This window comes from Mastigoproctus giganteus, chromosome 2 (genome assembly GCF_048544385.1).
Source record: "Mastigoproctus giganteus isolate SK-2022 chromosome 2, ASM4854438v1, whole genome shotgun sequence".
In the NCBI taxonomy this organism is placed as follows: Eukaryota; Metazoa; Arthropoda; class Arachnida; order Uropygi; family Thelyphonidae; genus Mastigoproctus; species Mastigoproctus giganteus.
In genome coordinates this window covers 237,545,502-237,572,872 of record NC_143576.1, presented here as the reverse complement: position 1 = coordinate 237,572,872, position 27,371 = coordinate 237,545,502, and the positions used below count along the sequence as shown (strand labels likewise).

General features: G+C 39.5%; 1 protein-coding gene across 2 annotated transcripts in view; it reads left to right on the top strand.

Annotated features, from left to right (window-relative positions):
• The window catches only part of LOC150090280 (glycine receptor subunit alpha-2-like), a 121,960-nt gene that overhangs the window by 3,784 nt on the left and 90,805 nt on the right, over positions 1 to 27,371 (top strand). For both annotated transcript variants that reach the window (XM_090369062.1, XM_090369061.1), the window contains exon 2: positions 25,945 to 26,197. The gene's annotated coding sequence lies outside the window, so the exon portion shown is untranslated. The remainder of the gene's footprint in view (positions 1 to 25,944; positions 26,198 to 27,371) is intronic.

The following is a 27,371-nucleotide window of genomic DNA, read 5'->3' as shown; positions in this document are numbered from 1 at the left end:
CCGCTCAACCTCTCCTGAGGGACTGAGTCAAATGTTTTGCTAAAATCCAAATAAACTATGTCAAAATTGTTCCCTACATTCAGCTAATGAGTAACTCTGTCAATATTGCCTACTAAGTTATTTAAACATGATTTTCCCTTAAGAAAATCATGTTGTATGTCCTTCAGAATGCCATATCTATCTATCTACAAGTCCCTGGATTGCACTCTTAATCACTGCCTCTAAGATTTTTCCTACCACTGACGTCAGACTAACCAGTCTCGTTATCAACTTCACTCTTAGAACCACCTTTGTGTATTGGCGATACGTTGGCACTTCTCCAATCTAAAGGAATTTCCCTCGAGTCAAAAGGTGCCTTCATAATTAACCTCGATGGTTCAATACATTCCCTGGCGGTATCTCTCAAAACTACCGAGTATATTCCATCGATTGCCGGAGTATTATTTGCCTTTATGCTCATCTGTAATTTGAAATCACTAATTTCATATGACTCACCTCACTCGCACAGCCTCTTTTCAGCGTGAAGGGTCTTTCCTCAGTAAAGACTGATGCCAAGTACCTATTCATTTCATTCACAACATCAGCTGGGTTATGTAAAACTTTTCCACACCTAGTGCATAAGGTTCAATCTGATTAGCTTTCTTCTTCGTTGTATTCGCATACATGAAACATTCCTCATTCCCATTCTTTGCTCTGTTATCCAATGCTTTGCCATATGCAGCCTGGGCCTGCATAACCTTATTAATGGCACGATTACAGATCACCTTCGTAGAGTCTGAAGTAACTTCAGACTCAACAAAAGCTCTTTTCGCGCTCAGGCTGCTTTTGATAAGAAACATGACCCCTGCACCTCTTCTATCTTCCCTAAATACCTTATACATACAATAGTAGAACATGTCATTTTCAATTTCCGGGTGTACCACAAACGAATCAAAGACGGACATGGAAATCTTCGCGATGGTCCAAGAAGTTGGCGTTCATCAACCTCTCAAAATGAGGAGAGAGTTGCGAAAGTGTGGGAAATTTTAGCAAGAGATCGTTGTTTGACTCTCAGAATAACGGCTAATGAATTGAAATTAATAAAGAGACGATTATCAAATTCTGCGTGAAGATTTAGGTCTGTGAAAAATATGTGCTGCACAGATGAATAGAAGCAACGAAGAGTGCAATCATGCGAACGCTTCGTGCAGACTTGTCAAGAAAACCCTATTTTCTTTGACTGTATTTTTACTGGAGAATAGTTTTCGGTGTTCCAGAACGACCACAGACGAAGTGTCATTGGATTTCAAATGCATGACCAAGGTCCGAAAAGTTTCGTTCACAGAAGTCCAAGATTAATCAATCACATCCAAGAGGATGTGATTCACAAGGAATTTGTACCTGAAGGTGAGAGAGTCTCAATGCTGCGTTCTACATACATGTGCTTCGAGGACAATTGAAGCTCATTTCCCGGGTGAGGCCGCAGTTTCGAGAGAAAGGCAATTGGTTGTTATTGCAGAAGAGTTCCCCCCCCCTCGCCCATTCTTGCTTGTTCTGAAGAAACATGACACTATACAGATCAATTATCCACCCTATTCCTCGATCTAGTACAGGCGGATTTCTTCCTCTTTCCCATGGTGCAAAACTGCTCTCAAAGGAAAGAGATTTGAGGATGTTAAGGACATGAACAAAAACTAAACTCCGAACTCAACATAATCGCTTTGGACGCCTTCGCCGTCTCTTTTCAGAAGCTTTTAAAACGGTGTAATAAGTGTATTCAATCAAGTAGTGATTACTTTGAATAAATATAAAATAATTTTTTGATCTCCTTCACTTTGTGGTACTTTTATTGCACCAGTCCGGGAATTTATTGCCACAACTCGTACATAAACACCACAGCTCCCTGCTCCCTAATGTTGCCGTTTATTTGAGATCTGTTTTGTTTGTAACGTTCTTTTTTTAGTCGTTGTTGGAAGGTGTACCAAGGAAATTATGGCAATTAGGCTTCAATATCGTGTCTGTAAATGCCTGTATTCAATAGTTGGTCAGACTTATGGCTGACCTCTTAGATCTGTCCCATAAGCACATCAAGCTTTAGCGAATACTTGACACCTTAAGATTAAAAGGTTCTCCTGATAGCGCCGCTAGAATTAAGCATTTCGATACGATGAGAAGCGTTATTAATCTCCTTTGAAATTCTGCATTTGCCTGAGTGCTACAAAATTCCTCTCCTGAACTTGTTGCTAAGCAACCATGAGCAACACGCAGAACAGATTTCAGTTTCAGTTTGGGGTAATTTTGGTTAATACTGACAAGTCTCTTAGTGTCATCAGGAAAATTTTACCAACCATAAACAAAATGTCACGTGGAACCGTCCCTGTACCTTAAATCTTCTTAGGAAATTGACCAATAGATTTGCAGCTCTCGGTTTTCAAGCGTTACCGAACATTATAACCATCCGCTATCTAATTCATCAGAATGAACCCAAGAACCTGCATGAAATTGGTAATATTTATTGGCTTAGTTCAAGTCTGGGTTCATGTTCTGGTGAGCTCTGGGTTCAAATCTTGGGCCCTTCAATCGAAGATTGCCGATTTCTAGGTCCTATAATTCACACAACGCAGGAATGGGCTGTGAACACACCCGTCTGGATCCCGTCCAATATGAATTAGAGCACCCATCAAGAATCCACAACTAAACTGCATGTTTGAGCTTTTTTTTCAGACCAACTTCCATCTTACCTGTGACATCACCACTGATTCTGAAGATACGCCTTTACTGATTGATGTGATATTAAAATTCAGTCTGGTGTTGTTTGGATATAAAATAGTCAAATGACAGAATGTTGCTGTGTTCCGTAATATTCTTTCCGAAATTAACCCAAAGATTACAGTCTACAGAACTTCTAGTCTAATGTCAACAAATGTCTCCTGTCTTCTGAACCTTAAACCCATGCACAATACTAAATGTTACAGGTTCTAATACCCTTCTTGTTTGTTGGCTTCGTAAAAGAATTCTTAGAAATTCAGGGCCTTCAATATGCACAAGTTATTCATACCAAATTGTATCGTGTTCCTTATTGACCTTTGAGAATAACATCTGATTAATATTCAAACGCGATTTCGACACGAATAGACCACTTTTCGATTTAGGTGGAGATTCAAACGAAACTTTGTGTTATTCATTTTGTAGTGCGGTTTCAAGTTATTGGTTTATGGCCACTGGGAGTTGTCTTGCGAATAAAGAAAACAGGTTTCGCGTCTTTGATGATGAATGCATAGCTCAGGCATTCTAAAGATTCGCTTTTCTCTTCATATTGTAATGTTTTAGAATCAATGTTGCCATTTCTATCCAAGCAGTAATCGTAGGCTTAACATTAAAATTTAAACTTAATTAAATGGAAATTGAATTTCTCAATAATTTGGAGAATTCGCTTTTCTACTAGGATTTCAAGTAACGGGGGTTGCAAATATAAATTGAAAGCCGAATCTTGTAAGCTATTTGGTCAACCAAAAAGCAGTAGGAGATTGAAAATTAAGGAAGTAAAGTATTCTATTTTTCTTAGGAGCTGTTCATCTATTTCTAATAAAAGCAAAGCGTGACCATCCTTTTACCTTTGAAACCAATGTGGCCAAAGGTGAAGACAAGAGCTTAAATCTGAAAAGGTAACCATTATGTTATGAGATATTTCATTGGTTCCATTAAGTAGAAAGAGAGAGGCTGCTGTATGCTGCTGAATATAAATATGGTATGGGATACATCCAGCGGATTTGGAGAGAAGGAAGAGTGGACACAACATTGTCATAAATGTGAGTCTTCAGGGTGGACCAGTTTAACAAGTGGAGTCCCTTAGAGATCGGTGTTAAATCCATTCCTGTTTATAATTTTCATAAATGATATTGAGGAGGACATCCAAGGTAAGCCTATCAAAGTTTGATGGTGATTTGTTGACAATTCCAATCAGTCCATGTTCCTTCAAAGAGACCTGAATCGGTTGTACTTATGGTCCGCAAAATGCAACTAAACTTTAATGCATCTAAATGTTAAGCGTGTGCATTTGGGAAACAGAAATGTTGGAGTAACGTGGGTGAGAAGGTGGGTGGCTATGGGTGAGAAGCTAAGAGTAGTTCAACACGAGAACGACTTTGGTATTACGATTCACTGTCACATGAAATTTTACCGATTTTCTTTCCACACCATTCCTGGAAGATGGGTCTTAAAAAATTCTCCGTTCTCCAATAGAAATATTGACTTTCACTTTAATTGAACAGAAAAAAGAAGACATCCTAATTAACGCGTAACAAACGAAAAGAAAAGGCGCTTTAAAAATGAGGATGGGATTGGTTGATTACGCTTTCAGCTCACCGTTATGTTTTGTAATATGTGGCTTGTTATATGACCAAACTTAGAATCTGACATTCCACATTGTGTCATAAATGAATAATATTTGGCTCAGTTATTTATCCATTCTTTTTAAAAATTTAAATACACCAGCGTGTTTTGTCTTCTAAGCTATTTTTAACATCGTTTGATTTTTTAAAATTAAAATTAAATTTATGATATGCTTTATTCAAGATCTCTTTTAAAAACTGCAAAATGTCGGTGCATGTAGAACAATTAAATATTTATAGCAATTTATATTTCATGCCCCAAAAGAAAACGATCTTTAAATTTATCATTACTTGATTTCAGAGATATTTCTTTTAAATTTTAATTTGGGATTTGAAAATAAATGCTTTAAATTTCAGAGTATGTTCTGTCACAACGCACTCTAAGTTTCAGCTTTCAAACTATGTTCTTTACTCTTCTGGTGCGTGAAATTCTGCTTTCCAATCCACAAACCTCTTAAGATGATAGCTTTTCTTTTACTGCTCCTTTCTAAATTGAAGATGTGACTTCGGTAATTGGACAACAGAGCCAATAATAATACTTTGTAGCTGTTTAATATAAGAAATGGATCTTTCCAGTGTGGCGATTTTATTTCTCTACTATTCTGAGGCCACGTTATGGTTATGGATATGGGCATATTATTACCACGTGTACGCCATATCCAAAAATTTCATTACTTCATACAGCATGTCCCACCCACTTTTTCTTACTATTGAATACACCATGAATTGTCAAACTAATAGAGCAAGCTTATCTGCGAAAAGATCTAAACCTCCCAAGCATTTCCTAATTCATTTCACAAATACACGTGGTCTCAATTCTAATTTCAACGATGCCCATTTCCACTTGTAGTCTGCCAAACCCCATGTACTTTTTCTGACAGAATCTCAGTTATTGGTTGATTCAACTACTGCTCATCTCAGATGCCCAAAGTATTCGCTGTATGATTGTTTGATTCATTTAGTCTCAAGGGTGGTACTTGTGCATATGTCCGTTCTGATATTCCCTGTCAGAGACTTGGCAATTTGGAATCTCCTCTCTTTGATCTTCTCTGGCTTAAAATCTCTCTACCTCATTGTGTTAAATTCATCTGTTGTCTCTACCGTTCTCCCAACTCCACTAATCACCTGGAGCTCTTTGACTTCATCTCTTTGCAACTTGACTTTCTCCAGTCCAACTTTCCTAACAGTGAGGTAATTTTCCTTGGTGATTTTAATGTTCACAACTCCAGCTGGCTTCCGTTTTCTAGTCACACCGACCCAGCAGATCGAGATGCTGAGGCTTTTGCAATTACTAATGACCTAGCACAGATTGTTCATTTACCTACAAGAATACCGGACAATCCTAACCATACAGCCAACACGCTTGATCTTTTTCTCACAAACAATCCTTCTAAGTACACGGTCGAAGTGAGAGGTCCTTTAAGCACATCAGATCACAACTTGGTGATTGACTGTTCTCCAATGGAGCCTTTATCTCATGGCTATTCCCAACCTCGTGTTGTTTGGCATTACAAGAATGCAAAATGGGATGGCCTGCGAGATTTCTTTTCTTCTTTTCCTTGGTCGGATTACTGTTTCAAAACTTCTGATGTCAACGTTTGCTCAGATCGTGTCAGTGGAATTATTCTTGCAGGAATGGAATCCTTCATCCCACACTCCACTTTAAAATCAAGTCCTTTATCTATACCTTGGTTTTCCAATAAATGTGCTAAGGCTGTTCAAGAGAAGAATGTTGCATATCGTAATTGGCTTGTTTCTAATTCTTCAGTTTCATTTTCTGCCTACACCAAAGCTCGCAACAATTGTAAAGCAGTTATTAATCATTCCAAACTAGAGTTGGAACAGACTAAGAGTAGAAACTTGCTTCTTGCCCTAATGGTAGCCGAGCATTCTGGTCTCTTGCCAAAGCTATTGGCCACAACTTTTGCCCATCTCTGCTCCCCCCTTTATCCAAACCTGATGGTTCTGTTGTCACTTCAGCCATGGATAAAGCTGAGATGCTAGCAACCCATTTTTCTTCCAACTCATGTATTAATGATCTTGGTAAAAAACTTCTCACCATTCCCAACGCATTCCATTCAATGCCTCCTGTGGTCTTCCGTCAAAAGGATGTCAGAAGGATTTTGACGAATCTCGATGCTAAGAAGCTCCAGGTCCCGATGATATTTCTCCACTTGTTCTCAAAACGTATGCTTCTGAACTTACTCCTGTTGTTTGCCACTTTTTTTCACTTTCTTATTCCAAAGGTGTTTTTCTTTCTACTTGGAAATTCGCTCATATCCAGCCAGTTCCTAAAAAGGGTGACAAATCCCTCCCTTCCAATTATCGTCCCATTGCAATTACTTCTACTCTTTCTAAAGTAATGGAGAAATCAATTACCTGCCAACTCTTAAACTACCTAGAAACCTTCCGTCTGATCAACGATCGCCAGTATGGATTCCGTCAGTGTCGATCCACTGGTGATATTCTGGCTTATGTTACCCACTTATGGACAAATTCAATGGAAAAGTTCGGTAAAACGCAAGCAGCTGCTCTTGACATCTCAAAGGCTTTCGATCGTGTTTGGCATAAATGTCTTCTAAGCAAACTTCCATCTTATGGTTTGCCAACTGTTTTTAGTAATTGGTTATCCAGTTTTCTCTCTGATCGTTCATTGAGGGTGATGGTAGATGGCTCTCTGTCTTCTAACTTCTCCACTAATGCTGGTATCCCCCAAGGTTCAGTGCTTTCCCCCATTCTTTTCCTCTTGTATATTAATGACCTTCTTCCATTGACTGGAAATCCTATCCATAGTTTTTCTGATGATAGCACATTGCATTCTACTTTCCATTTTGAGAAACCTTGTCCTGCTCAATCAGCTTCAGCTTCTCGAAAATCAGCTACCATTCCTTAAATGCCGATCTTCAGGTAATTCTCCAATGGGGCAAAGACAACTTTGTTGATTTCAATCCATCTGAAACTCATCTTGTCTTATATCTCGCAAAAAGGAGTCTTCTGCTCCTATGCATATCTTTGGTGACACTCTGATTTTTGGCAAACTGAAAAATCTCTTTTGAGGATTACCCTGACTTCTAATCTCTCTTGGCACAAGCACATTATAAATATTGCTTCCTCTGCACCAAAAGACTTGGTTTTCTCTTTCGCTTTCGGTATTACTTTTCTTCCAAACAGCTGCTCACACTGTATAAATAGCAAACCCGCCCTACCATGGAATATTGTTCCCACATCTGGGGTGGTGCCCCCAAAACCTCTGTTAGTCTTCTAGATTCCATTCAGAAGAGGGCAGTTAGGTTAATTAATGACTCCTCTCTAACACAACGCAGTCTCTCCAATCGCTTTGTCATAGACGCACTGTTTCTGCTGCATGCCTCTTCTACAGATACTTCCATGGGCACTGTTCTTCTGAATTGGCTTCTATAATTCCCGCTCTCTCTCAAAACAGTCCGAACACGTGCCGCCACCAGCCAACATCCATTTAATGTCCAACTTCAAACCCACAGAACCAACTTTTCATCTTCCTCATTTATTCATTCAACTGCCGTTTTTGTGGAACAACCTTCCTTCATACGTATTTCCTGAAAATTACAGTCTCCAGAAGTTCAAGTCCAATGTCAACAAATATCTTCTTCGTAACCTCCAACCCAAGCACGGTACTAAGTACTATAGGTTCTAATACTTCTTGTGTTTGGCGTTTACATAAAAATTCTTCTGTCGCGTTCACTTTTGTGAACAAGTTGAAAGAAATTGGTAAATGTGATATATTTCAGAAGATCTAGCGAAAGAATCATTAGTCTAGCTTGTCTGTTTCTTCTTCTGGAACCAGAGCTACGTATGACAAAGAAAGGTGCATATACAAATGGATGGCTCGACACCGACGCATTCCAATACTGTATATAGATAGGGCATAACCGAATCCCTCTAAATTTATAACACATTCAGAGGACACTTTAAAATAGGAAAGGAGGGAAAAAAATTGAATATTGAAGTGTTCAGAAACTTTTGTTAGATTACTACATTCTCACAAGTTCATGTTTTCGATTAATTATTTGTGTTAAATGGACATTTAATAGAGTTTTCAATGATATTTATGAGGAAGAATTGAATCTTAAGAGATATTCGAATAGACTGGTAAAAATATTAAAAAATTAGTTACGCAACAATGTAAATTAACATTTCATTGTTGCGTCTCTTGACGTAATCCCGGTTTGATATCGCCATCTAGCGATATTAAACTGGGATGACGTCAACGTGGAACTCCATTGAGGTTTTTATATTCTCTAACTATAAAAATGCTTGAAGAGAATGGTAGAAACGGAAGTAGGAAATAAGTTTTACTGAATTAATGACCTCTCTTCTCTTTTTGCTTATCTGCTTTTCTAGAAAGCGTCCTTCGCCGCGTTACCTTGGTTACAACAAGTCACAATTCATTTGATTCCGGCCCTTAAGCTTCCAGCCTTTCATTGATACTGCACGCCAGGTATTAAAGCTACAGTTTCTGTAGCATTGGCATTGGAGATTCGTAAGAGATTTCTGTCGTGTCTTCGCGATAGTTTAATACTGATTATAGAAAAATTCTCAGGAGGACAATAATCTGACTCGTGAAAAATGGTCCGGTGACACTAATTGGCTTAATTGACAAGAATTATAAGTGAGAAAGGAAATTTTACTTTTTGGTATTTTTCTGCGTTCTCTACGAGGGGAGGGAGCTGTGCGGAGACATTTTTATTCGTAACCATCACATTCCACGACGTTTTAGCTGGAATAATTAGTGCCATGACAACGCAGACTTAACAGCCTTTGCGGCTTGAAAATTAATAATCATGGCTTCCCAATAAGTCTCTCATAAACACCCTCATTTAACAACTGCTCTGGGTAAACGGGTAAGACACCTCTTGTAATTGGCGTCAACAGATAATTAATAGCAGGTCCAGTTGTAGTGAGAGACAGAAAATTTCAGCTTGGGCAAAGAAAGACCCACTTTCAACCGAATTATGCAGCGGGAGTTGAAGAATGTGATGTTTGGTAGTAGTGTGTCAATACCAAAAGGGCTTCTTTCTGTAAAAATCGAAACAGTCTATTGGAGCGGTGCTCATCATCATCATTCTAAGGGCCAAGCCCTGTCACCATAGAGATCTTTTTTTTTCTCCACTCATTCCGAATTTGGGCTTTTTGTTTTGCTTCCCTGTAATTCATTCTTGAGAGTTGGAGCACGTCATCAAGAGGTATGATTCTTGGTCGTCCTCTGCTTCTTTTTCCTTCTAGCATGTTTACTGTCCAATCATTGTATCTCCAGACATGTCCTAGGAACCGCATCTTCCTCTGTTATGGTTCTCTTTATTGTTCTTTGTCCTCAGCTACTCTGAGGACTTCTTCATTCGTATTTTTGTCTCTCCAGTTGATTTTCACCAATGTTCTCCAGCAAAACATCTCAAATGCCTAAATTTTCCTACAGTCTGTTGTTGCTATTGACCATGTTTCACATCCATACAGCAGACACTCCATATATAGGTTTTTCACGAATCTCTTCCTCTTTTCTTTGTTTATCTTTATTGCAATAAATGATTTCTTTTTCCTAAGTGCTTCTTTGGCTATAGCAACCCTCCTTTTTATTTCTAAATGTCTTTTACCATCGTCTTGTATGTTGCTGGAGTGGTGCTGCCAATGCTAAATTTGGACTGTGAAAGAGTGTAGAAGACCGCGTGGTTTGACTAGTCTCGATTTACACCTTGTTGTACCAATGGTGGTAGGGTAAAAGTGTAGCGTGAACTTCACGAAGCAATGCATCCAGACTGTCTCCTGTTGACCACTCAAGCGGCTGGAAGTGATATGGAGTACGTTCTGCAATTCTTCATTTTTACAGGATTCCGATGGATAATTTCAAGACGATAACTCAACTATCCACCGTGCATCTGAATGGTTCGAGGAGCATTCCCAAAATTTCCAACATCTACTCTAGCTGCTTAATTCCCCTGATCTGAAATCAATTGAGAATGTTTTGGATACATCGGAAAAGGTAGTTCGACTTCTCAGGAGCTAGGCCCCTGTCAAACTACTAGTGGAATTTACTAGGAATCCATTCCACGACGTGTCTGAATTATCAGACAAATGCTCCTAATAGATATTGAATAAAAGTTTCTAATTTTTTGGCCAGTTAGTATAAACTTTTCTTAAATGAGAATATTAATTAGAAACAAAATGTCAGATATTTAAATAGCCAAACATTTTGGGAAATTATCATGGAAAAGTTCGATGAAGGATTTACAATTGCCAGGAGAGACACAAAATGTCGTGGGCCTCAGTTTCACTTTAATATACCAACCATCGAACAGTAGGGAGAGTAAATATTAATTTAAAAGGGATAGATGCGAATGAATTTCGATAATTATTGCAAAGTAATGGATAAAGCAAAACAGGATGCGAAGATCGTACTAATGGAGATGTTATTTCATTAATTGCTCGCTTATAAAAGTTTTCTGTGTACAAAAATATAGATAATTAACATAAAATGTTTGTTTCCTAAGGGGTTTCTGTTAAGTGAAGAGTAATATAGACGGAAGGAACTGTGCCGAAATGTTGAAACCAACCTATTAAGTTCGCATAACGTTCGGTTACTCACAGCTTAATTCAGACTTTCATTAACTAAATGGACTTTGTGGATGAACAACATTATTCTGCTAGGCTTAGTGGAGAATGTGGGTGTTATTAACCCTGCATTAGTCCGACGTTTGCATTTCGATGTGGTAGGAGCAATAAGCTGTGGGCAATGAATCCAACGTTGAAGTCACGTATGGATTCAGTACTCTTTGTACTGTAATTTGGAAACTGGAATCTGGAAGAGAACCAGCTCTATAATTTCGCTACGAAATTATTCATACGTCGAAGACTTTTGATAGGAGTTATAACCTTTGAAGAAGAAGTTATTTAATGAGGTAGTTGCTCTCAAAATCGATTAAAACAAGGGCCGAGAACCTCATCCGGAAAGCCCTGAACATAAACCGTACATAGCAGAAAGCTTGTACTTTATTGGATGCAATCTGTACACGCGAAGTAAATGATGGAATTTATGCTTTTATGGAAGCGACTTTGAAATTACTTAACCCAGAAGTGGTTGTGCCCTTATTTGTAGCAAATATGGTGGTAGGGCACCTGAGAGGTGCCCATTTTCTTTTTTTTTTAATTTTGGGAAAACGTTTTGGGTATTTGTTGCTTGAATTCTGATTTGGAAAACGTTTTGAATATTTGTATCCGTTTTGGGTATCTTTGTAAATCGGCTGTGGGTATCTTTGGAAAAGAATCGTCCGCTCGAAACTAAGGTCGACATTGTCGCAGCACACAGGTTCTCAGTGAGATTATTAGGACACACGCTTAGATATGCTGGTGTCCGGTATTTATTGTAGGACACTACAGTACATCTCAAACACGTGATTCTCAGATAAGAACATAACATCATAGTCTGCTTTTTTAAAAAAAATAAATATCATGTAACTCGGGCATACTACATCGGTCATTCTGAAGATGAATCTTATTAATCGACTTTCAAACGTTTGTTTAATTAAAAGCTGGTTTCTCCTGTATAACATATTGTAACATTCTTTTAACTCATTATTATATTAGCGTTCATAATGATTTTGACATCATTCATAACAAGCATTTCTATAATTATCTTGATAAAACATTAGTACTCGATTAACCCTAACGAAATGGAGTATTTCGTTTTACCTCCTCCAATCAATACTATCTTTTTCAACAAAATTTATGAAACTATTAAAAAAAAAACGATCAGCAACGAGGTTCTTAAACTTTATCCAATATTGTTCAGCTGGAAACTTTCTCAAATAATAAAAAGACGATTGTTCTGAAGCCAAATGTTTTTGAGGCCGGAACAAGCAATCCATGAAACATCTGGAGGGTTTAGTGTTTCCAGTTCTGTTGGAACTTTAGCATTACACCGTCCAATAAATGGTTGTACCGAGTGAGTGTGTGCGTGTGTCGCGCGCGCGCAATCTAACTGTACCTTCAAATACAGCAATCAACCAAGAATTTTGTTCCGTTCGTAATAAATCGACATCCCGATCTAAAGTCTTGGGATGAATTAGAAAATGTCTTCGAACAGAAGATAAATGTCTCCATGGATGGTTCAGGAAGCATACAAGAATTCTGTGATGAATTGAGAGAAAAAATAATAAAAAAATACAGCAATTCATGGACTCTTTCTTCTTTTTTTTTTTTCGCAGTCAGGTTTTTGTGCGTTTCGTTTTTAATAAAAAAAAGATAAGTATTTTCGATAAGAGTTAGACCAACGTTGACTGATGAATTCCTTCATCAATCGAAGGTTAAAAACTCTATGGTGGGAACTTTCTTCATCAGTTTAACAACTGCAGGCACTGCTTAGCATATTTTCATTTTAACGTCGAGTAGTTTGTCACTTTATTCAATATTACGTTCAAAAAATGCAGTTGTGACATTTTAAATTTTTATTTTTCGATTTTTGCACATCAGAAACGCTAGTTTTACTCTTACGCTTTATTGTGTTTCATCGAATCTTCACTATACGCTTGCTATAACAAAATAGGGTGAAAAGCCCTCCCTTCCAGCTGTCATCGTTTCCTCCATTCTTTTCAAAGAAGTGGAGACTGATTAACCACCAACTCTTGCCATATATATAAACTTTCCATCTGATTGAAAGTTCCCAATATGGATTCCTTAAGTTTAAATTCGCTGGTGGTATCTTGATTTCTGTTGCTCATATTTGGACAAATTCCTTGGGAAATTCTGAAGAAATTAAAGATGTCTCTTTTCCAATCGTGCTTGGTACAAATGCCTTCTAAATGAGATCCGATTTTATGGTCAGTCACCTGCATTTTGCAATTATTAGCAGTTTTCTTTCTAGCCGCTCATTTCTTGTGATGGAAGATGACTCTGTCCTCTGAGGAAGTTTGCCTTCGTCTAGCGAGTGGTTATTTTTGTCGTTTTTTGAGGATTTTAAGTGCATCAGCAACTTAGGTCATATTGGGCCATTGATATATCATAATATATCTGCAAATTGTGGATGATCTGTGGTAGATTTGTTGTTTGCTGGATGAAAACCCGAGTTTCAGAAGAAAAAAAACATGTACCCTCGTCCTAGACCGACTAACGTTATGGTTCTTTCTCACAACGCGAAAAAGATCCATAATGTCATTGACGGGATTAGAACTTATGTCATTTCCACTCGGTATGGGGAGGACGGTGATTATACCAATTGGACTACCCACGAAGGCTCGCGGCTGGCTGATTGTAAGAACAAACTTCCATCTGCAGTTGTGGAAGCGGATAGTTTAAATAAATTCAAGGAAGAACTAGAAAAATTACTTGAGGGGATGGACAGATGATGTGAGAGTTTTTCTTGTTTTTTGGCTGTTGCTTTATAAATACCCAAAACTGGCCAGGGACAATACACTCTGATATATGAGCTGCCGTTTGGTAGCCCATAACTTGACAAAAAAGTGTATTAATCGCTTTCTTTCATTGACTGGAAACCCTATCCATAATTTTGCTGATGACAGAAAATGCACCAAGGGCAGAGATCCCAGAAATTGGGCTCTGTGATTTACTCGTGGCCATCTTGGTTGAAACCAACAGCCTTATTTCTCTAGGTTTGAATTTTGGTGTTGTTCTATTTTAAGAGCCTTTTAAGGTTGGATTTGGCAGCTGAGATCATATCTCTGAAGCATATAGTACTATCGGGTATAGATTTGCTATGATATACCTTTTTTACCAGATGTTACTTGTTGGTGTGGGGCAGCTGTCGATTAGTGCCCCAGCATAGTGAAGTCAGCATGAGGGTAACGTGATCAGTGAAGGATAGTTTGGAGTCGAAAACGTCCCCCAGATCTTTGTGCATTTGAGCACTTGGAACTGAAAAGCCATTGGGCACAGACTATAGCATTTTTGGGCTGCCCTTTAGTGAGAAGATGATTTGTTCCAATTTCAGAGGATTCATTTGGAAGTTGAATGCATTTGCTGAGTGGTTTCCGATGGCGATAGCAACTAGCTTGACGTCGTCAGCATATGTGATCCAATTGCATTTTTTGGCCACAAACGGCACCATGATTGCGTAAAGAGAATGATAAACAGTACCCCGTCTTCATGTACACCTGCAGTTATCTGATGCATGAAGGTCTTCGTTCCGATCTTTAGTACAAGGGTCCTCTTGGGTAGGAGAGTTTCTAGGAACCAGAGAACACAATTGAACACAAGAGAACCAGAGAACACAGAAATTGAAATAGCTTTCTAAGAGACGTAGGAGTTTTGGTATATAGATAGCATCAAATTCAGAATGGATGTCAAGAAATATAACTAGCAGCTCTTGCCTTTGTTGTAAGACTTCTAAGATGTGCAATGTCGTTGTTTCGAGTGTGATGGACGGTAGCAGTGATTTCTCCAGAATTGAGGAAAACATTATGTCCATAAATTGCGTATGTGTTCTTTGATTGGTTTGCCTACTTTTCCGGACTAAAAACTTTAGTTTCCGGGAGGGAAAACCTTGCTATGTCGACTGAGACCAACTAATTAACGCAAGCTGTGAAAAGAATCCTATAAAAAAGTTTCTTGCTCCATTGAGGAGATTAAAATCCCGGACCTTTTTCACCCGGTGTGAGCAGGATGGATTATAACAATGTCCTACACGCGAGGACCATGTCCAACGTCTTGAAATATTTTCCGTTCTCAGTCTTTAATCGATTGCCATTACTACAGTACCATAAGTTACAAAATCTTTCGTGTTTCGGGACGCCATAAGAAAAGAGCAACGAACGCCTCCCCATTTATCACGTGATTTCCTAAGACGTTCTAAAACATTACCACCATCTTTTACACGGGTGCTCATTCGCTTCGGCCGCGACAGTGTACATAAAAATTAATATTTTTATTTTGATGGCACTAGATAACACTGCATGCGCCAGAAAAGGCCCATAATAATCTTGAATCGTAAGAAACAGCTGCATGTTCAGCTATTTCAACACAAAACCCGAGCGGATAACATTAAATATTAAAATGATGGCAAGAGTTACGACGTGGAACCTGAGAGCAGCGAGAGACACGCACAAATATGCAAGGCACAGGATCCTTGTTTACATTGGATTTAGGTAAATAATGACATCATTAAGACGCGGATAGGGTGAAGAATAATATCATTAAAAAACGGCAAAAGATTGGTGAAAATAGGAGCACGGATATTAGGTCGATAAGGAGCAGTTTCAGTAGCTATTTATGCTGATGAGCTCCCAGGTTCAAATGAACGTTCAGAGATGTGCTTATATTTAGCAAATAATAACCATTCGAAAATGTTTCATTACAAGGGATTGAAGATGGAAGCTTAAATACAGGAAGAAGAATAATAGTCAAAGTTTGCTAAGTATTATTTGTATTACAGCGAGCGAAGTTTGTAATAAATAGAAAGCTTCCATCCACAATTTCTTTTTCGTTGATGGGTTTTTGTTGCCTTTTGTGGACCAAATGCGGGTCACCTTTTCATGACGACGAAAGGATCAATGCCGTTTGTAGTGCGCAGTCCACTGTCGTGTTCGTAACCAGTTTCTGTCAGAGACCAATCGAGAATATCTTTGAAATATAAACCACATGGGCCTAAGGAAAATTTTTGACTCTCCAATCCATCAAGAAACTATGGCATATCCGTTTATATTTTTAACGAGTTTACATCCTATAACTTTGAACTATTATAAGTTACTCTAGTACACTATATTGACAAAAGTATCAGGATACCACTGAGATTTTGGGAAAATGAGCCGCGTTCACACTAGAAAAAGCAGAGCAGCGAATACGAGGGAGGATGGAAAGTTTTTATCCCAATATACGCTTAGTGATCACTAAATTGTAACCACTTACCTAATACTGTGTTAAGCCACTGTTCGCACGGACTACAGTCGCTACTCGACTAGTCATTGACTCTACTAGATGTCTGAAGATCGATCTGCAGCCATACTGCCTGCAAGGCATTCCACGGTTTCGGAACAGATGACAAGTTGCGTGTCCATACGCCTCACTTCCCGTTCCAAAACATCCCACAGGTGTTCAATTGGATTGAGGCGAATTTGGAGGCCAATCAAGATGGATGATACTTCACTATGTTCCTCGAACCACTCGTGCACAGGGCGAGACCGATGACACGGCGCATTATCGTCTTGGAAGATCCTGCTTCTAGAAAAAATGCAACATGGCAGAGTGAACATGGTCTCTTAAGGGCTGCCAGTAAATCTCACCAGTGAACGTTGGTCCATACGCAGCAGGGGTCCTAGTTCTTGCCAGCACGATATGCCCCATATTAAGAGACCATCGCCACCTGCCTGGATAGTAGGCGCCAACCATGCATGATGTCTCCATGGACTCATATTGCTTGCGCCATGCAAGAAGGCGTCCGTCGCTGTGTTGTTCCAGGTTATTTGGACTGATCTGACCAGCACACTCGTTTCCAGTCCTCAAGTGTCGAAGCAGCGTGTTGTTAACATCACGACATTAGCAGTTGACGATGATCGACGAAAAGATATCTCTTGGGTCGTCTACAGTGAAACCCCCATACGTCTGGGTGTGCAGCGCGTCGTCATTTGGGACATCGTTTTTGCATTTCTCATAGTGAATTGCGATATAAACTGTCATGCAATGACCTGCCGTTAAGCCTGTACAATGCGCTGCACTCTTTGCTTACCACCAACAACCACTTTGGGTAATCCTTTACCGTTCTGTCAGTAGGAGGTGGTTTGACCCGTTTGTCACTATTGTTTGTACATCTTAACCAGTAGGCCCTGAGCAACGGACAAGATATGCCGTTTCCGATGTGGAAGCACCCCACCCACGACCTGACCCACAACCATGCCCTTTCGAAACTCCGTGATATCTTTACTGTGTCCCATAACTGCTACTTTATCACTTTGACTTGCATGACCAGATGCAAATTACCATTCCTCTGGCGCACGAAATTTTTCGGCTTTTTATACTGTTAACTATGTGACATAGTCCAATATTGATGGGGTTGTCATAATTCAGTGATCACTGAATGCATATTGCAAAGGTTTTCCGTGAAAGACATAATGCCAATCTGTGCTCTGACTCTTCTTGTGTGTGTACAAAAAATTTTAGTTTGTAACCATATTCTTCTCATTTACAGAGGACATTTAAATGTGGAAGGTGAATAAAGATGTTGACTGTTGAGAGAATCAAACACTGTGCAGTCATTGAGTACCTTCATTTAAAGGGTTACGAAAGAAATTCATGAAAGAAAGAAATTCATGAATATATGCAGCAAACATTAGAGGAGTCTTGTCCTTCATCCGACACTGCCAAAACCTGGGGTGCAGAATTTAAGCATGGAAAAGACAGTGTTGAAAATTTACTCCCCAGTGGAGTCCTGTTACCGTGTCGACATCTGCAAATGTGGATGTCATTCCACATCCACATTTGCAGATGTGGATGTGGAATGACCTGATTATGCAAGACTGCAGAATATCATTGAAGCAAATTGAGACAATATTCTACATCTTCCATTAGCCAGCTCACGATATTGTGGTGAATTTTTGAGGAATGAAGATTTCTTCGAGGTAGTTCCCTAAAGCACTGAATGCAGATCAGAATCGGGAAAGGGTGAGGTGTTGTCATGAGATTGCGCATCATTTTGAGCTAACGAAGCTCAGTTTTGTGGGTGGTGTATCACTGTGGATGAAACATGGGTGCACCACTTCGACCGTGAAACAAAAGAACAAATGAAACAGTGGAAGCTGTTTTAACCCTCTTCCCCCTCCTAAAAAGTTTCGACTGCGAAAGTCGGCTGGGAAAGTCATGGCATCCATCTTTTGGCTTCCATGTCTTTTCCATGGGATGCAGGAATGATCATGGTTGGCTTCCTCGAACGAGGTGCCACTATCAATACTTAGCATTATTCTAACCTACTGAGGCATTTTCGTGAGGAATTGAAACTCAAGAGGCACGAGCGATAAATTGCCAAAGGAGTCATCCTGCATCAAGACGATGCTCCGGTGCACACAGAATTTGTGACACAAGCAGCATTGCGTGACTATAGGCTCGAGCTATTACAATATCCGCACTACTCATTGGATTTGGCTCCATCCGACTATGTTCTATTTAAAAATCTCAAAAAGGACTTGAAAAAGACAGAAATTCAAGAGTAAAAATGCTGTGAGTCAACAAACGGTTTGTGTCAAAATCTTTTGAATTTTATTTGAGCAGCTTATAAAAGCTAGTTGATAGTTTCAGAAAGTGCATTAATTTAAGGGGAATTATGTTGAAAAATAAAGGGGTTTCACAAATTTTCAGCATTCCTTCTATAAGAGGCTAGAAACCTTCCAACTTTCCCTCGTATATTAGACAGATCGAAGCATTGAGTTAGGGTTAGCAGTGATGATGCAAGAAAGCATGAATATATATAAAAAAAAAAACATGACACCTCGCATTTCACTTACTCATTCACTCCAATAGTTTATCTAGTTCTTCCTTGAATTTATTTAAGCAGTCAACTTCCACAACAACAACAACAGACGGAAGTTTGTTTCAGCAATTAACCACCCGCTGGCTAAAGGCAAACCACCGCACATCTATCGTGCAACCATCCTTCTTCAATTTGAATCTATGCCTTTTCACATGCGTGGGTGGCCTGAGCAAGAAGAATAATCCCATCAATCCATTCAAACTTTAAACATCTCAATCAGATCACCTCGCAGGTGCCTAGTCTTCCCACTCTGCAATTTGCAAAACGGAAGCCTTTCTTCGTAAGACCATCCCATCACTATTCTCGTTGCCCTTCTCTGTACTCGTTCCAGCAGCTCTACATCCTTCCTAAAATGAGGCCTCTAGACCTGTATAAAGTACTGAAGGTGTGGTCTGACCATTGCCTTATACAAGGGGATAATCACCTCCTTATCCCTGATAGGAAAAGTCCTGTATATCATTGACAAGACACCATGAGCTACTGTTGCATGACTGCACTGCTCAGAGAACTTCATATCTGACTGCACAATTACTCCCAGGTCTTTTTCATACTCCACTAACTGTGTGGTGAGTGTTGTACCACACAGTTAGTATATTTCTCTGGGTTTACAGCTAGCTGTAGGTATCAGTTAAAACTTTTGATCTGTAGGCTTTGTCCAAGCAAATCGTCTAAGGTTGATATTTAGGTCATTGAGAAGCCCAATCGTGTTTGTTGGGAATATATGGCTGAGCAAGCTGTTGAGGGCAGGGCTGATAAAAGATATTTGCCAGTTAGTTATTCTGCTGTTCTTCGTGGGCGGGATGATAAGACTATCGATGTTAGGAACATCCAATCTACACGAAATGAGCTTGGAGAGGGTAATTACGTTGGGAGTGGGGATGATTTGCTTCTAAGGGGTCATTCCATACAGCGAATGTAGTATACCCCTAGAGATAGTAAGAGGATGTCCTGAAGTCCAATTGAGTGATCGCAGAAGCCAGTACTCAATCCCCAAGAACAGTTGCAGTTAGGTTGGAGGGGCAGAGGACCAGATTTGCGATGGGTAGTGCCACCGGTACGACACAAGTTCGGAAAAACCTAGTTATTAGCTTCTTATTGCCGTAATGAACCAGTTCCTGTCGAGCAGACCAAAGGGCTGCGAAGAATTTATTTCTTGCTTCCTCGAAGTGCTCCAGAAAAGACAAGTTCAAATCTCTGACCAAACCTTGGTCTTTGTGGGAGTTGACAAGTTTAATTTGATATCCATTTATAGAGATGTGCATTGGATTTATTCTTCTCTTCTTTGTATACGTCATCTGGGAAGATTTTTCGGCATTACTGTCATCAGTTTAACGACTTTGTTGGCGATATATCAGCAAAACTGCAATACTCTACATCAAGTCTGCGTAGGTAGCAAAATGGATATAATCAACGCCCTCCTTAAGCTCGATGGGAAGAGCTCGGGTTCGAATCCCATCAATGAGGCGAGGAACGTTTATAGTTATTTTCATTCCTTGGCCGTGTTATTCAGTCTGAGATGTGGGTGGCAAGGTTTTTCTCCTAGGAAATTCGGATTGTCCGTACAAAAACAAGGCCAATCGACCCGTTAAAACATACGCAGTTTGTGGTCAGAATACAGTTGAGATCGTTCCTCGGTATTTTTCGTCTAGCAAACAGCAAATCGACCAGAGAAACGCAGTTTACAGACATAGTACAATATACAGGGTGTCTCAAAAATACACGGCATAACTTCAGGAATGAGTTCCTCACATGTAGACAATAAAAATATTTTATATCAACATAGTTCCGGAAATGCTTTTTGGTTCCCTAGTTTTGAAGATCTGTCTACGACACTTTTCACATCACCTTACAGTAATTGTTCAAAATGTCCACCTTCTGCTTGAAGACAGGCCTCACAGCGACGTCTCATGGACTCGCGAAGACGATGCCAAATTCGTGGCATGTTTCGTATTGCCTCACAACCTGCCACAATTCGATTGCGGAGAGTTTCTACATCAGCTACCGGAGTCGAATACACCAATCACTTTAAATGCCCCCACAAGAAGAAATTTAGTGGGTTTAAATCAGTGAGCGTGGAGGCCATGCAGTTGGTCCACTTCTACCTATCCACCGACCAGGAAACCTTCGATTCAGGTAATTGCGGGCTAGGTGGCTGAAATGTGCCGGGCGCCATCGTGCATGAAGTGTGCTTGTTGACGAATGATCAGTGGCGTGGCGTGTCTTCCAAGAAATCAGGCCACGAATTTGGCATGTTGTTTTCCATAAAGTTTCTGTACGCCTGCCCTGTGAGTTTGTTTGGAAGTACATCGGGCCCAAATAACTTATCACCAAAAAGACTCTCCCAGATGTTGAGGCTGAACCGCTGTTGGTGATGTGATGGAAGAATTGCATGTGGGTTTTCCTTAGCCCATACATGCTGATTGTGAAAGTTTTGGATTCCGTCTCGTGTGAACTATGCTTCATCTGTGAATATCACTAAGGTAGAAAAGTGAGGAGTTGTACCACACTGATGCAAGAACCACTGGCAGAACATTACTCGCGCAGGGTAATCTGCTAGTGATAAGGCCTGTACCCGTTGCAGATGGTAAGGATACAGCTGGTGTTCTCGCAACACTCTCCAAATAGTCGAACGTTGAACAGCCAGTTGCATTGCTATTCTGCGTGTGCTGATTCCAGGAGTGCCATGCACAACATCCAAAATCTCCTCTACTTCAGGAGTCGTAGATCTTGGTCGTCCTCTGTAGGCAACACAAAGTGTAAAGGTCCCATGTTCAAAGGCGGCGATGGATACCTTCAAACGTTTTCCTGTCTGGACATCTTCGTTCTGGAAACCTTTCGCGGTACAAAAAACGAGCCTCCAGAGCATTGCCGTCCGCCAAACCGTACATAAAGTGCATGTCCGCTTGCTCCTGATTTGAGTACATGGTCGGAATGGAAAACCACCAGATTCTGTCAGTACCTTGTGATGAAGGAAATCACCTGCGGGAGTAAGACATTCCGGTTAATAACTCGGGAACCAAGCATTTCCGGAACTATGTTCATATAAAATATTTTTATTGCCTACGTATGAGGAACTCATTCCTGAAGTTATGCCGTGTATTTTTGAGACACCCTGTATACAGCGCAATATGGTCTACAGTAAGTCACTGATGAGCATAAAACCTTACAACACTAACAATAAAAACGACATGAGCGGGCAACAAAAGTTTCAGTGGCCTGTCTCTGCTTTAACCCCAGTGAATGCTTTTGGGTAAACTGGATGTCGGTTTCGATCTAGACCAACAAGCCTACAATCAGTAACTGAATGGACCGCTGTGTTGAAGGAGGAATGGTCCAAAATACCGCCTTTCGTTATAAAATATGTTCTGAGTTCCTCCCGACACAGTGTTCAATTAAGGTCAAAGGCGAGCCCACATGTTATTAAATGTTGCATCAATATAAAGTTCTTTGAAACATGCAGGTGTCCGGTTACTTTTGGCAATATAATATAATATAACTCAATATGATGTAATATAACTCAAATACTATCAAAGATTTTTGATCGTATTTGTCATAAAGGTCTTCAAAACAAGCTTCCATCTTATGGTTTGCCAACTGTTTTTTGTAATTGGTTATCCAGTTTTCTCTCTGGCCGCTCACTGCGAGTGATAGTAGATGGCTCTTTGTCTTTTAACTTCTCTACTAATGCTGGTATTCTCCAAGGTTCAGTTCTTTCTCCCACTCTTTTCCTCTTCTATATCAATGGCTTTCTTCCATTGACCGGAAATCCTATCCACAGTTCTTCTGAGGGTAGCACATTGCATTCGAACTTCAGTTTGAAAAACCTTGCCCTGCACATGCAGCTTCAACTTCTCGAATATCCACTATCAATTCCTTGAATGCTTATTTCCAGGTAATTCTTTTGCGTGACAAAGATAACCAAGTTAATTTCAATCCTTCTAATCCTTTCAATCCTTCCGTATTCTCTTATAGGATTCTTCTGCTCCTATGCTTATCTTCTACGACATCCAGATTTCTAGACAAGGTCACATATCTATATTAGGAATTATCCTGACTTCTAATCTGTCTTGGGATAAGCACATCACAAATATTGCTTCTTTTGCATCTAAAAAACTAGGTTTTTTTCTTTGGCTCTCGGCCTTACTTTTCTTCCAAACAGCTGTTCACTCTATACAAATCGCAAATCCGCCCTACATGGAATATTTTTCTCACATCTGGGGTGATACTCCTTAATCCTCTCTCAGGCTTCTAGATTCCATTCAAAAATGGCAATGAGGTTAATTAATGACTCATTTCTAACAGAGTGTTTCCATTTTACGTCTCATAGACGTTGTGTTTTTCATGCATGCCTTTATTATAGATACTTCCATGGCACTGTTCTTGTGAATTGGCTTCTGTAATTCCTTCTCCCTCTTCCAACCTGGTCACAACAAGTGCCGCAACCAATTAACATCCTTGTACTGTCCAACTTCAAACCACAGAATCAACTTTTCTTCTTCTTCATTTATTCCTTCAACTTCCAATTTCTGGAACACCCATCCTTCATTCGTATTTCCTGAATATTACAGTCTACAGAAGTTCAAGTCTAATGTCAACAAGTATCTTCTTTGATCTCTTCAGTCTTCAACCCAAGCACGGTACTCGTGCTTGGAGTTTTCATAAAAAAAATAAAAATATCGGTTATTGCTGTTTTGCTGACAACACCACAGAGTTTGTTTATAATCGGTTGACTGAATCATGAATTTGCAATGGAGTTCAGGAATGCGATGTGGTCAGTGTTTCTTTGCTATTAGAAGAACAATTCATGAGATAAGTGAGTTCGTAAAGCTAAGCAGTAAAACCATATTTTATTACAGTTCTCTTATCGTCCATAACGGTTTCCATCGGCACCGAAAACTAGTAACCATAGTAACGGTTTGATGCATCATCCCTTGAAATCCGGACACTCTCAACAAGAGTAAGCTACGAATTCTGAAGTGAACTTTAGTTGCTGATTTATAGCAATAGAAAAAGAGAAAAAGTGGCGCTGGATTTGTGTGAAAATGCAAAATGTTTCACCATTTGCTGTTCACCTCTTCCTCCTCCTCTCTTCAAAAGAGAAGTCCTTTTGTTCCACTTAGTAGCCACTGTACGTCACTATTCATTTGCGAGTATCCTCTACAGATACACACGAGGCTCCTCTTGTCTCTCGCTCCAACTGTAAATAAACTTCAGCAGCACGAACTGGTCTTGAGAAGTTAATAAATATTACAGGCCGTATCTATTGTTCAATCACTCATCTTGTCCCAAGCAATCTGCTAGACTGCGAACAGAGAACTCCCTTCTGACATCTGTTAAAGGTGATAGGCAGGGACCCTTTCTCTGACTCAATATGTCGAAACGATTTGATCAAGTAACTGAGTGGTAATTAGACACACCAAGACCAAGCACACTTATTACTAAGAAGAGTTAGAATGCATGTTTAGCTATGGCAGATTATGCACTCAGTGATAAATTTATTAGGAACACCTTAAGTATGATGCTGATCCCCATTCGACTCTGGATTGCCATCAACAACGCTGTTTCGGTTAATCTCTGTTCGACTCCAGATGTCTATCCATCAAGGTCACTGTTTCGGTGATAGCAGCATCCATCTGTGGACCATTTTCATCTCACAATGAAAATTAGCTCACAGTTATTTCGTGTTTCTTGTCCAATACAATATCACAAGATTGAACGTTTCTACACTGCGAGATCTTGCTGTTTACTTATGATGGATCTCAACAACTGTACTACATACACTGGCTAGAACATTAGAAACCTTTTGCAATTAGCATCAACAGATGATTAAACGAATATAAGTTGTCACATGGCATGATCACAATTTCCTCAATATCAGATAAATACTGTACGCTGTACGTTCATCAGGGCCACAATTCAGAAAACAAAGGAAATCACTGGCGTGTAAAGCAACCATCTCAATAGTGAGAGGAAGACAAAAAGAGAATGCATCTATAAAAAGAAGAAATGCGGAATAAAGTCGGTACATCTACAACAAAATTGCAAATTGTTCTAGGAATACCCGATTGCGAATTGTGTTTTCCAGTGTGCTGGAAATGACAAAGATATTTAATTTAGGCAAGAGAAGACCAATTTCCAACCGAACTATGCGGCGGAAGTTGAAAAATCTCGGATTTAGTCTTGTGCCCATGTGATAATCAGTATTTTTTGTACTAAATCGAAAGATTCTACAGGAATTGTGCCGACATTGCTAAGACTGGACTGTGGAGTAGTGAAAAAAGATCATATGGTTTGATGAGTCTCGATTTACACTCTTTTGCGACAACAGCAGCATGAAAGTGTGCCGTGAACCTCATGAAAGTCATGAATCCAGACTATCTCCTGACCACGACTTAAGCATCTGGACGTGGTATCATCGTATAGGATTCATTCAGTTGGTAGAGACTTGGTCCGTTCATACAGTAGAAGGTCATGTTATATCCAATGAATATCTATCCTTCTGTCGTATACAACCAACTTCACCTTACAATGCTTCATTTTTCCCCGGTTGTGATGGATTCTTTCAAGACGACAACTCAATTATTGACTTTCCAAAATTTGTATATGCATCGTTCAAGGGACATTCTCAAGATTTACAGCGCCTACCCTGAACTCATAATTCTCTAGATCTGAATCCAAATAAGAATGTTAAGGGTATGAAGGAAAGTTCGGTTCTACTTGGCAGTTCTCTACTGACCACAGTACAGCAGTTTACCAATATCCTGATGGAGGAATGGTCAAATCTGGAGCCAGACTTCCTCAGACATCTGGAGGAATTCATCTCATGATGTACGGGCTGAAATTCGGGCAAATGATGTCCCTATTAGATATTAAATAAAGCTTTCTAAGTTTTGGCCAGTGAATGTACATCCACGAATGTAGATATCCTAGGGACGAATGGACCTAGGTTTACTGGTGTCACTAAAGCCCATGGTGATCACACTCGATATTAAAAATATCTTTTTATTATCAGATATTTATTCATTTAATGTGGCAATATATGTAGGAGAACACTGTAATTTATTCTTTCCTTTCCAGTTCTTCGAATAAAGAACTCAAAGAATTAGAAAGTGCAGGACTTCAGATAAACATGGTTGGTATATTCAGGGTGGAACCAGTATCGAACTCTTTTACTGTCTTTACACACTTTGGACGGTTGCCTAACAAGGAAACTTGGCAAGCTAGTTCCGAATTCCAGTGCTCTCTCCAATACAGGAATAGAGTTTAGAATCCCATCACTTTACATCGCGCTATAAACTGAGTTCAGACCAGGTGTGGACGTCAATAACAGGTAAGTGTACTTTCAGATTATAATTATAATAATTATTATCCATTTCTAGACCCAGTCATTCAGAGATTTCATTTTATTTTGGGGTATGTTTTCTGCTCGAGAAAATATCCCTTCTCTCCCGTAGCGATCAATCAGAGTTGTATATTGCCATTCCCAAGTTTACATGTATTCCCCTGGAGAGCTAGAAGATTCTATCAACGAAGTAGGTCTGGATTAAACACTTCTTGGGAGATCTCGTATCTTTTACGTCATGACTTAAAATGCTTAAGGAGATGTAATTTAAATTTCTTAAAAAAAAGAAACAAAAACTTAATGAAACACCGCATGGTTTAAGCGACAGTGCACGCACTGGCGTGATATTCTCGAGGAGATGGGTTTTAATTAAATTTACTAGAAGCACAAGTTACTATGAAGAAAATTATCATATAGAATTTGGAGCCAACCAAGTACTTGTATGCAGATTTTTTTTTTTGGGAACGCATTTGTGTCATTATCGGAGTTGACTGCTATTTGATGGTTCCGTGTTTGAAACAATTTAAGACCCCTATTTCCCCCTCTTCCCTACATTGGCATTTCGTAATCATATTTTCAAAATAAGTTAGGAACGCCGTATGTTAATTTTAACTGTAAGTAGAATTACATAATTAAAGTCCACTAAGAATCTGCAATTGAGAATTGCAGTTGAGAATTGATAATTGCCAGTTGAGTATTGACAGTTAAGAATTGGAATTGAGAATCTGCAATTAAGAATCTGCCAACCCGCACTGCACCAGGGTGGCAGATTATGATCCATTTCCCTCAACATGAATTGTTGAGGAGGCTTCCATCCCAGTGAATTGATAACGGCTGCTTCTTACCTTTTTTACCATTTAAGAGATCTTGTTTAATAATTAATATAAAGCAAATCAAAAACTGCACCTCCCTCACGACCTCTGTTGAGAATTCAGAATTGAAAATTGGCACTTGACAATCAAGAATTGGAATTGAGAATCTGCAATTAAGAATCTGCCAACCCGCTCTGGACCAGCTTGGCAGATTATGATTCTATTTCCCTCAACATGAATTGTTGAGGAGGCTTCCATCCTGCAGTGGATTGATAACGGCTGCTTCTTACCTTGTTTTACCTTTTAAGAGATCTCATTTAATATAAAGGCCAATCAAAAACTACACCTCC